We start from the raw sequence: 12,422 nt of genomic DNA, 5'->3' as shown, positions 1-12,422 counted from the left end.
CTGTTTATCATCCACAAAGTCAAGGAATTTGTGAGAGAATGAATGGCATCTTAAAAAATCGCATAGTGAAAATTTGTCAACATACAGGTCTCAATTGGGTAACTGCACTTCCATTAGCATTAATGGTGTGTCGCTCGAGTGAGTTACGTGATTTGCACATGACACCTCATGAGTTGCTCATGGGAAGAAGGATGCCGACACCTTGTTTACGAACAAGTGGAAAGGGTCCAAGTCTGTCTCTGTTGGAGGATGAAATGCGAGCATATGTTACATATATGGCTAATTTCCATAAAAGAATATCTACATATGTCTCTGACAGGCAAAGGAAAGAGGAGATACAGGAGAGGCTCGATGAGCAAAGGAAGAACACAGTGCAACCTGGAGACAAGGTGTTCGTGAAGGTATTTAGAAGAAAGTGGTATAACGAACGCCGTGAAGGGCCATTTGAAGTTGTTCGCAGTACGGGAACTGCGGTCCAGGTTAAAGGGTCTCCAACTTGGTATCATTTGTCACATTGTGTTAAAGCACCAACAGAGGAGGTGCCACCCTCGCAGAGCCGAGATGGCGAGCGCTCAAATCTCCAGAGACAGAACTCGGAAGAGGAAATTGTCAATGTTACCGACAATGGTGATGATTCTGTACACGCTGATGATGGTGCCGGAACTGACACTGCAGTCGATGGACAGGAGAAAAGGTTCAATGAGATTGACTTCCGACATATCCCGGAAACAGCAGAACCTGTTTCAGTGGAGTGTGAAACGTCAAAGACTAAAAAGAGCTGTGAACCTGTCTCAGGAGGATCCGGAGATCCGGTCAGGGATAGGAATCCAAGACCAAACCGGAAAAGAGTCAGACCAAAATGTTACGGAGACTGTGGTGACAGTTAAGCTGGGTAACACAGCGTATCTTCCTTGTAAATGTGGGAGATGGAATACTGGCGGCAACAATCCTCCCAAGTGGAAGAATAGTCGCGGTGAGGAGATATTGTTGTCAGGACCTGAAGTAGATACAGTGCCTCGTGAGGAGAGGAAGTATCTTTTGTATAATGACGTGAGGTGGTCCAGAGTTATAGGTGACTGTTCACTAGTCTTGAGAAATGTTAGAGGGGAAGATCAAGGAGAGTATGAGTGTACTTATTTGGAGCCAGAGTTTAAATTAGTTCCATTTCAAAACTATTGGAGGGAGAATTATGTAACTCGTAAGGTAACCCTTAGGATAAAGGATTGGAAGCCTATTGAGGTTTCCACAGCCGTTAAAAAAGTTCAGGAACAATTTACTACAATAACCCCGGGAGTGAACAAAACTCAGACGAAGTTGGTTACTTTGCCTTCAGAAACCACCAAGAGTACTAATGTAACAATGCAATCGACTACTTTAACAGCAACTTTGAAGATTAATGTTACAACAGAAACAACGACTTTGATGTCTAAAAATGCTATAAATGTGACACAACCACCTAAGGAGACTTCTTTGGTACTCAAGGAAGTAGTAAATGTAACCCAGAAACCTATGCTGAAGTTGGAGTCTGGTGTAAACAGTAGCAGTGACATTTTTGCAGTTGAAGACAAGATGGTGGAAGAAAATAAGGTTGATTCATCTGGGACAGCTCAACAGACGATTCCAGATGTAGAAGATGAGTTTTTTGACATTAATAAGATGTCTGAGGAAATGATTGTAAATCGAGATCATGCTTTACGAAAGAGAGAAGCTGAATGGAAGGCATTTGGATTTGACTCTTCTGTGTTACAGATTAAAGATACATGGGCGGCTAAGAACCTATGGTTCCAGCAGTGGACTCATTCGGTAAGATCAGCCCAAAGATTGAATGGTCCATGTGTAGTGAAAGTTCCATCACCAAGCACATGGCCTTCGATTTTGGAGGCTATACCTCAACCTTTATCAACCATGTGTCAATCTTTTGCTTTATCATGGCTATTGTATCAGCAGCAGTCAGCAACAGACGCACTTATGTCTTTGTCAAAACATCTGTTTAGACCTAAATTTAATTGCTCTTGGTTAGAAAAACTACCTTACATAAATTTGATCGATCAACAGGAAAATATGCTAACAGCAATCCCAGATGATATGGTTGTGACAGCTAAAATGGCTGATAGCTGTTTCTGTTCAAATAATACCTATGGCGGACCAGGAATGTTTATGGGATTATCGGAGTGTAAGGAGTACTTAATGACTGCGGATGAGAGTAAAGGCAAGGTTAGGACTGAAAAGTATAAAGTGTCATTTACGGTTCCTAATCAGAGACATCCGAAAACTGTAATGGTGAAGGATCAGCTTTTGCCTGGTAATGAGACAATAGGAAATTTTAAAGATATTTGGTGGGTTTGTGGAGATAAGGCATATATATTTCTGCCACATGGATGGACAGGTTGTTGTTATATGGCTACACTGACACTCCCATATGAAGTTTTTTCTATTCAGAAAGGAGAGATGCCTGAAGACGATGATCAACCTAATGCTGTTCCCGAAAATAGAAAGAAGAGGGAGTTAGCGCAATTTCATAAGTTGGAAGCCTACCATTGGAAAGTCAGTCTAGGAGAAAAGTGGGGAATAGGACTGTTTCCATGGTATGGTGTGACATTTTTGGCAGATCACATTGATAATATCACATACACCTTACAGGGATTTGCTAATGAAACCGTAAAGGGGTTTGAACATTTGTCAAATACTCAAAGGAGTCATAGACTGACATTGTTGAAGCATGACATGGCTCTCGACTACATTTTGGCCAAACAAGGTGGCCTATGTGTAGCTTTGAATCTAACAGGAGATGCTTGTTACACTTTGATTCCAGATACGTCTGATAATATGACTAGTGTCATAGGTGCATTAAAACAAATAAGAGATGCATTTGGCCCATCAAAAGGAGCTGGATGGTCTGCAAATTCTTGGTTGCAGAGCAAACTAGGACCAGTAGGAGCAGTGTTGGTTCAAATACTGGTGGCAGTGCTTCTATCATTATGTGTGATGTTTTGTTGTTGTACACTATTGTTGACCTTTGCGAAGGCAATGATAATGCGATGGGTTGGTGTTGTAATGCCTGGAGATCAATCCCAGATGCCGTTACTACAGAGGGAAAGTAAAGTCGATGATGAGGAAGAGACGGTAGAAGGAGAGTTAGTGGAGAAATACCCATATTGAACATTTAATTCTAGTATATTCTTAACATTCTTTTTATTGCGAGTGATTGTTTAGGAGGTGTGCAAGGGGGGAAATGGAAAGTGTGAACTATAACCTGACATAATATGAAGTTTTGAATTTATATTACACTCTGTATTTGATGTTTAAAATGCATTTGTTGTTTTTGGCAAAGATACTGGTTTGTGTTTTTCTTTTTCTTCTTCCAGAAGGACAGTGGGGGAAAACTATTTTGAAGGGACTCAGAAGCACAAAAATTGACAGTTACAAAGGACTGAAGGATTCTGAACAAGGACATGGTGATGTTCAGATCCGATACAACATCAACACTACAATAAAGAAGTCGACGCTGCTGAGGAGCTGCAGTGTGATATATTCTTATGTTTTCACCTACATATATATTTTTATGAGTGATACTTAACTTTTATAATGATTTATTTGTATCAATTGTTTGTAGAATGATGTTTTTTATTGAGTAAATATATTGGGACCTCAGATGTTTTTTCTTTTAACGCCTAGGGAAATTGGGGACTAGGCAGGGAAAGGTCCATTGGAAGGTGCGACGGGACGACTGGCCTGAATTTGGACAAAATTTTGATTTTCCTTTCTGAGGTTTCTATATGTGTTTACTTAAATTGTAGTCTGCATAAATTGTTACAAATAATGACAGTTTTCATTTTTGATTTGGAGTACTGTAAGTGGTCGCCTAGGCAGAGGGGCCGTGGGAGAATTTTCCTGTCCAGAGTGTTTGATGGAAAATTAAGGAAAGATGGCTGTCAGACAGGTTTTTCGCTCTCACACTCCAAAAAAAAAAAAAAAAAAAAAAAAAAGATATTGCTAAGAAATTAAAATATGCTATTTAGTTACACCTGAGAATGCAATATTGTTCAATAGCGCTTTTTAAGCGACTGGATCGGCTCTTTTCCTTGTTAGAAGCTGTGGTATCTTGGCTGAGATATGAATACAGGATGGAAATGTTATGGAGGATACTCTAGGAGTGAAGGCCGGGGCCTGATGAGGGGGAGTACCTCTCCTGACTTCCACTTCCTTGCATTGCTCAATATGAACCTTTGTTCAACGTGACAAGTTTTATGTTATCATCTATTTGAACTTAGAGAATAACCATTTATGGACATAAATGTTGGTTCTGCTCTTCCATAGGCTGTTAGGATTGGGCAAAGAGGTATCAAGAAAATATTCAGCCTATAAATTGTATGGGTTTGGGACAAACGGGGGAGATCCTTTTTGGCCTTGGGTCCTCTCACAGGCTGTTTTTGATGCTTGTTCAAAGATGCTGTGTCTTTTTGTAATAAACCTTTTTATCTACAACTGAGCCGGTGTCAGCAGAGATTCCTTCATCATCATCATATCATCGCAAGAGAAGAAACAACAAAGCTTTCTCTGTGTCTGAGAACTGAGTTTTTCTCACTTGTTGTCCTGTCCATACAGAGCACTCCAGGATAGGTTTTCCTGTCTATTTGAGTAGCATTCATGAAGAATATGATAGGTTTCATGTTTACATGTCATAAAGTTATCAGTTACACCTGAGAATGCAATACTGTTCAATAGCGCTGTTTTAACGTTTCCAGCGTCAGGATCGGCTCCTTTCCTCCTTCGAAGCTGTCTCTGTGTCTGAGAACTGAGTTTTTCTCACTCGTTGTCCTGTCTTTACAGAACACTTCAGGATAAGTTTTCCTGACCATTTGAGTAGCATTCATGAAGAATATGATGGATCACTACTGTCTAAGCACTTTGGGCGTTGGATTCTGCTTTAATCATTGTCAGAAGCTGTCTCTATTTCTTTACAGAACCCAATAGGATGAGGTCTCCTATCTATTAGAGGAGCACTCGTGAAGAATATGATGGATTTCATGCTGACATGTCTTAAAGTTATCAGTTTCACCTGAGAATGCAATACTGTTCAATAGCGCCGTCTAAGCGCTTTGAGCCATTGATTTTGCTTTAATTATCGTCAGAAGCCGTCTCTGTGTCTGCAAAATTAGTTTTTCTCACTCACTGTCCTTTCTGTACAGAACACCTCAGGATGAGGTCTCCTGTCTATTTAAGTAGCACTCATTACGAATATGAAGGAAACCATACTTAAATGTCATAAAGTTATAAGTTACACTTGAGAATGCATAATTCTGCGCAGTTGATTCTGCTTTAATTATCATCAGAAGCTAACTCTTTGTCAGCTATACTCAGTTTTCACATTAAGTGTGATTACCGAACAAGAAGACCTCAGGATGAGATGAATTTGAAGTTAAAACAGACTGTACTGATACTCGGCACAATACATTGTTCACAATACTTCCAGCACTTCATCCACAGCGTTCACACCATTACATATCAATCTCTGCCTTTTTTCTCTTCGCCTGTCTTTTTTAACAGGAACACCTTAGTATGGTGTTTTCCATTTGTATTAGTTGCAATTAGGACAAATATGAAGTGAAACAGACTTGTCTGTAATATTATGTCAGTTTTTACTGAAAATGTTAAAGTGTTCATCTGAGTGTGTCTAGTGCCAGCAGCAGTCTATTCGGCGCATATGAAAAGGCTAAGGTTACTCAAATAACCACTCTTGACTACTGCTGTGAACATGAAGACAAGAAATGAGGCTGGTTTAGAGCAAAGGGAGGATCTACACAGTATTATAATGATGTTCTTAATAACGTTCTCAGACATTGCATGTGATATCTCAAGACTCAAGTGTCTCAAATGATTTCCTGTGTATTGACTTGATTAGTTATCACATAATATGTCCTAAATTATATGTATGAAGGAAAGAATGATGTTTTGTCTGATATTCTTTTGTTGCATGTTTTTCTACATATTTTTCTTGAATTTTTGGTGAGAACTAATATGTGAGAGAAAGGGGCAAGTGATGGAGATGATGAACAAATGATTTGGAGACATAAGATGTGTACAAAATATGGAAACTTGATCAAAAACATATTTAGTTTTTCAGTGGACATTTTTACTATTTTTACAATTTAATTTACTTATTTTTAATTATTTATATTTACATTTTTTCTAATGTCATTAGATGCCTTGGTCTGAATTATTTTATTGTCAGTTTATAATTGTTTTTTCAGGAAAAAGAGCTTACTGTATTTTTGTTTGAATAAGTCCTGGACTTTCATAACCAAATCATGAACAGATTTCACAGGGGCTGGTGATGAAAAGCTGGCTAAACAGAACATGACAGAACATGTACAAAAATCTGCAAAAATCTGTTTTAACACAACTGGATTTCCTATCAATATATGAACATGCAGAATCTTTAATAAATTATGTGTATCCATACATGTGGAATTCATCCTATGGGTGGTGCTACTACACTTACATTTTCAGTTATTTATCTGGATAAAACTGAGATACAAATGAGCTACAATCCAAGCACTGATAGAACTTCTATTGGCTTAAATACTTGCAAATCCTTGAAATTACCATTAACTAAAAATGAACTTATGTGTCAAATATTAAAAGTAGTTCAAAGCAAACTAGATCATAGCCAATAAGCTGGACCGAGCTGACGCAAAGTAGTTTAATTTTTACTCAAAGGCTGCCACTACCTGTATATATTTGACAGATCAAATATTATCGTATAATTGACACTTTATTTCAAGTTTTGACTCATTACAGTACAACCACTCCACAGTAAAATAACAAAATAATGCTGCCATTTTGATGCCTAACTGGACAACTTTGCAAAATTTGGAATATAACAAAATCAAAAACATATTTAGTACTAAACAATATAACATTTTGTTTATTATATAATCTCAGTAAAATGTTGCAGGCATAAATCTAAAAAAATCAAAGTGCCCCAGAAGTTAACTTAAATTAATTTTGTTGTGTTCATGGACTATGCGGCTCTGTAATCAAGTGTACTCTTCAAAAGCAGATTTTATCTCTAAGACTCACTCAGCACTTGATGGAGTAAGTGCAATGATATCATTACACCTTTATTATTCTCTACAATTCTCTTGAATTTTGATTATCCTTCTATCACACACATTTTAGCATTGAACTTCATTAACACTCCAATGTAGTTTTGTTTGTCATTACTGAAATAGGATTGTGTCAACTCACTGAAGCAAAATTTGCCTTAATGCAACTCCATGGGCACTTTAAAGAAATACAGTAGCTCTAACAAACCTCTAACTTAATCTGCTTTAAATGTCTCTTAATTTTTTGGGGCCTCATTTCAGGACTTAATTCTGTTCTTTGCTTGTACCTTTCCCTGTCTTCTTCACCTAAACTGGACTACTGGCAAAAAAGTTAAGGACATTCCATAACTTTGTACTCACATTTTACAATCAAGAAGTCTTAATTTTTTAAAAACATTAATACAGTAAAATAAACTTCTTCTCACAGTAAAGTAAAGTCGAGGGTAGTCAACTACTTAAAACATTCTTTGTCAGCAAACAGGATTACACTTAAGCAGTAACACACATCAACAATTCTGTCAAACATTTTTACTGTCTCTGCAAACTGAGTTTGTTGTAGCGTTAATGCCATAATTTAGAATTTACTCTAGTTGAAATGGGGCACCAGTTCTCTGAGAGGACAACAATGAATTACTTCATTGATAAATTTATCAATCTCATATCAGAAGCCATGACTTCTTGATTCAATGGATCTCCAGTCTCTATGTCAAAAGAATACAACAGGACAACAACTGGGTGTAAATAAAGGAGTTTATTAACTAAACTACTATCTACAGAGTAAATGCAAGGTGTAATAATCATAAAGATGAAAATAATAATGAAATGAGCGGTGTGATGAGTTGACCATGGTGGGAGAGAATATGTTATGACTATACTCTGTGGCTATACCGCTAATTATAGTACGTCTACGAATCAGAGGACCCTTGGCTGGAACCCAGGTGGCTGTGGTTGCCATGGTAACCCTGGAGCTTCTAGCTTTTTAGCCTTCTCTAGCTTCGTCTAGCATGTTCTCTTGTCTTAGCTTTTAGCAATGTGTGAATTGATCACGACTGTTTTATCCCCTGGGGGCTGGCGCACGTTTCAGGGGCGTCACCCTTCTCCTTTGTTTCAAGTTGGAGAAGAGAGTAATTTTCCACGGAACTTTTGAGTAGTTTGATTCTACAGTTTACCTATGAACTCGCACATCCATCTTCCACCATGACCATAAAACATTAAATGAAATAACATATAAACATAATGGTACTAATAATGATAGACAGGAGTAATACAAGTGTGGATTTCATATTACATTCTTCAAACCTGGAATTAATCATAATACAAGTGGTTAACTGATCAAACAACAATATAAACACTTCTTAAAGTTAATAGTCTATAAATGTGGCTTACATAGCAGTTCTTTAACTGTAATAATAACAATATGGACATTCTGGATGTCATGTAGTGTGTGTTATCTTGTGTGAAGGATGCTGACAGTATGGTCACATGAAGGACATTGTCTTAAAGTCTACATGTTACATTTCAAACATTGTATAGGATAGACGTTTGGGATTAAATTATTACATAGACACATCTCATGAGTTACAGAACAGTTAGATATTTAATTTTACTTTCTTCCTTAGATCTGTGTCTGTGAAGAGTGTTCTGCTGGTCACTACCCAGGATTAGAATGTAGGTTGTAGTTTATGACTCTTATCTAGAGAGGGACAGAAGAAGGGAGGTTGGTGTGTGTGTGCGTGTGTGTGTGTTCATGCATAGCACAGAGAGGCCAGGATTCACACCTTAGTGATAATCAGTCCTTTTGGTTTTACTTGTCCTATATTAGATTAGATTAGATTAGATTAGATTAAACTTTATTTATCCCACAACTGGGAAATTCATTTACCACAGCAGAAAAATAAACATCTATAGAATAAAACATCTATGGAAATATACAACAGAAATATACCAAATATACACTAATAAATACAATATACAATATATAAGAAACAATCAAATATCAATAGACAGAGTGTTATTTTTACAAACTGGAGATTTTGCCTATATTATCCAGTTGCCTGGTGTCCATTGGTTGATCCTCTGGAGCTGACCCTTTGACCCTTGGTCTGATTCTGTGTCTCTCTGACATGCTAAAAGCATGGACTCTTTGTGAGAGAAGGGTCTTTTGTCTCTGTTTCCTATCAATTTGATAGTTTGATGGTGGGAAGAGTAACAGAGTGTCAATTGTGGGTCCGTAACTCTATGTCCTTACAATGAATCTTTAATGGCTTGTGAATGATGCTAGGCCAGGTATGTACGCTACATTGTTGTAGTAAATTTTTTACTAAAATATGCTATGCGTTATAAATTTACTGAATGTTAAATTGATATAATCCAATGAAATAGCTATATTCACAACTGAGGTTAGATTTGTATGTGAACCAAGCCTTTACTGAAGAAGGATTCTTATAGAATGGAACCTTGAGGGAATTAAGTTTTAGAAAATGGTCTGAAGGGCCCTGGGAGCAATGGTGTTGAAGTAGCAGCCGTAGTGAGGCACAGGTTGAGGATAGATATAGGAGCCTTATGTTGAAGATAGATAGGGGACTTTGAAGATAGATAGGGGACTTTGAGGATAGATAGTGATGGTGTTACAGTCTGCTCTGTCCCTCTCCTGCGCTGCTGCTCAGCCACACCCCTCATCAACTGCTTTCACCTGCTGCTCTCACCTGCTCACCATCTCCAATCAAGCCAGTAGATATGCAGCTTCACTCCACTCACACTTTGCCAGATTGTCTTCACTCTCGTGCCTGACTCTCCTGCACTTGTTCCCGGACTGCTTACCTGGTATCGACCCGACTTGCCTCTGACCTTCGCCTCACGTCTCAGCCCCTTTTGAGCTTTAACAGGCTGCGCGCACTCCCGCGGACGGAAATCACAATGGCAGGCAGTCACTTTTTGGCACGACACCTGTGAAAACCCATACTCAACATCCGGCAGTAACAATAATAATAATAAAAAAAACAACAACAAAAAAACTGAGAAACAAACTAATACAATTTAAATAATAACGGACTAAGCGGTTTTCATTAGTAGTGCATTCTTCAAAATGCATCCTTATGATAAGGTTTGTTTGGACCCGGGAGAATTTAATTTTACTATAAAAACTTACATTAAATTCTCTCAATGGAAAAAAAACACGAACCTGTCTTAGACCACCTAACTCGCAGGCTATTACACACAGCAATAGTCCGTCGTAGCTGTACCTGTTGTGGAGTAGCTGTGGTCATAGCTGTGGGTTAAGGTGTGTGGCGATTTCCACTGGCCCCCACCAAGTGACATCCAGGTGACAAACAGCTGCCTGAGGTCACTCTCCATTAAGATCTATTAATCGTTTGTAAATCTTGGACACTGTACAACAATATCTACAGCTGTACAGGCAGCATCCAATACAACGTGTGTGTTGATGGTGTGATTTTGTTTTCCTGTTTACAAATACCTCCAATGTTGCAATAATTTTTTACATGCTTCCATCTCTGGCACCGATTACATCAGGTCGACCAGCTATTGCCATGAAAGCTGCTTCATTTCTCTGTAGCTGTTGAATAAAAGAAATCGTATTAATTGTCCTATGATGTTGGGTCAGAGCGCATTCATTGTTTGGTGGATATATCAGCTTTTCTCTGCTGCCAATGTAGCAAGTAGTGGGAGATCCCTTCCAGGCCACCATGGGGTTTAGTCACGCCCACTTCCTGGTTTTAATTGTTTGGGGATTGTTTTACCTCGATGCTGCTGCTGCTCTCTCTCTCTCTCTCTCTCTCTCTCTCTCTTTGCTGCCTGGTGAGGCTGTTGTGTGCTGTGTCTGCTCTGTTTGTTTTGTTGGTTTAGTTATTGTGTTTTGGTTAATTGTCTGTTTAGTTGTTTCATTGTTTGCACACTGTTATTGGTTTGTTTATTTCTTCCAAGAATTTGTACCCGTCTTGAGTTCTAATACCTGTTCTTTTTTTGTTTCTGTACGAGTGCTGTAGGTGCGTGGCCGGCGCGACGGTGGAGGGTTTGGTGGTAGAGTTCCTCACCTGTGCTTCCTCACAGCTGCTAATCCTACAGCTTTTTTTTTTGTTTGTGTTCCTGTTATTCATTTATATATGGGACAAATTAAAACTTGAGACACTTTTTTTTTCCTATAGTTTTTTATCAACTTTAATTAATTGTTGATTTTATATATTGACCTTTTTAAATAAATTTGTAATCTTGGGGGAAATCCTTGTCTCAATCCATCTTTTGTCATCTGTATCTTTTAAGGCATCTGTCGACTAACTGGTCTTACTGAGGTATTAAACGGGGTCACTGGTACCTAAATTTTCAGTTAAATCCGGGCCTTGCCACGGCCCGGCCACACCAAGTAACGCAGCGTTGGCAGACACTTAATTTCCGCACTGATTGGGTTTCAGTTGGAAGGAGATGTGATTTAAGCCCCCACAAACTCCACAACGATCATTATTCCCTCGTGATTGAGTCAGTATCATTTAAGTAATTCAGCATAAGTAAGGTTTCCAAAACACTGCGACGTGAAATGACAGCGGCCCTTTTACGATTCTTTGTGATTTGGTCTTAGTGAGTTAGGAGTCCTCTCGACTACTTCTAACTTCTCCCAGACTTAGGACCTACTTTTAGCTTGCAGTGACTTTATGAATAGCTTAGTGAAAAAAAGAAAATAGAAGTCCTAAAGTTAGGACTAACAGACCATCAGACCGACAGACGTTTCTTCTAAATTGGCAAGTTACGAGCTACTTTTAGCTCTGGTTCATAAGTAAACAAAGGTTGGCAGCAAGCTCCCATCTCTTCCCTGCTGTCTGTTATCCATACAGCGTAGGTAAATGTGAAAATGCTTTATTCAGTGTTTTTAATGGTTATAATCACCAGGTCTGTTTGATTTCCTGAACCTATGACACTAGGAATCCAACAAACCAGTTTACAGTAATGGTGGTGAAGACAACTCCCGTGATCCCTCTATTTCACAATGTCACCCAACACTGTCTGTTGTTGAGTGAGAGACCCCTAGAGGCAGAAGTTACCAGTCTAGAACAAAAGTGAGTTCAGCATCAAACTTAATTCCTTTACTCACCAACAGCTGTCTCCAGAAGTGGAAAGAATCACCAATATTAACTCGTTTCTATCATGTCTTTTCGTCTACTGAAGTTAGCATGGTAACGAGCTAGCCCCGACCTGTCTCCTCACTGTAGCCTTCAGTCTGTCCTAACGTACAAGACGTTGCTGATCAGAGGATGTATTGTATTTTTTTTTTTTCTTTCTCTCACACACACACACACACACACA

Source organism: Seriola aureovittata, chromosome 8, assembly GCF_021018895.1.
Source record: "Seriola aureovittata isolate HTS-2021-v1 ecotype China chromosome 8, ASM2101889v1, whole genome shotgun sequence".
Lineage (NCBI taxonomy): Eukaryota > Metazoa > Chordata > Actinopteri > Carangiformes > Carangidae > Seriola > Seriola aureovittata.
Note: the sequence above shows the minus strand (reverse complement) of the source record.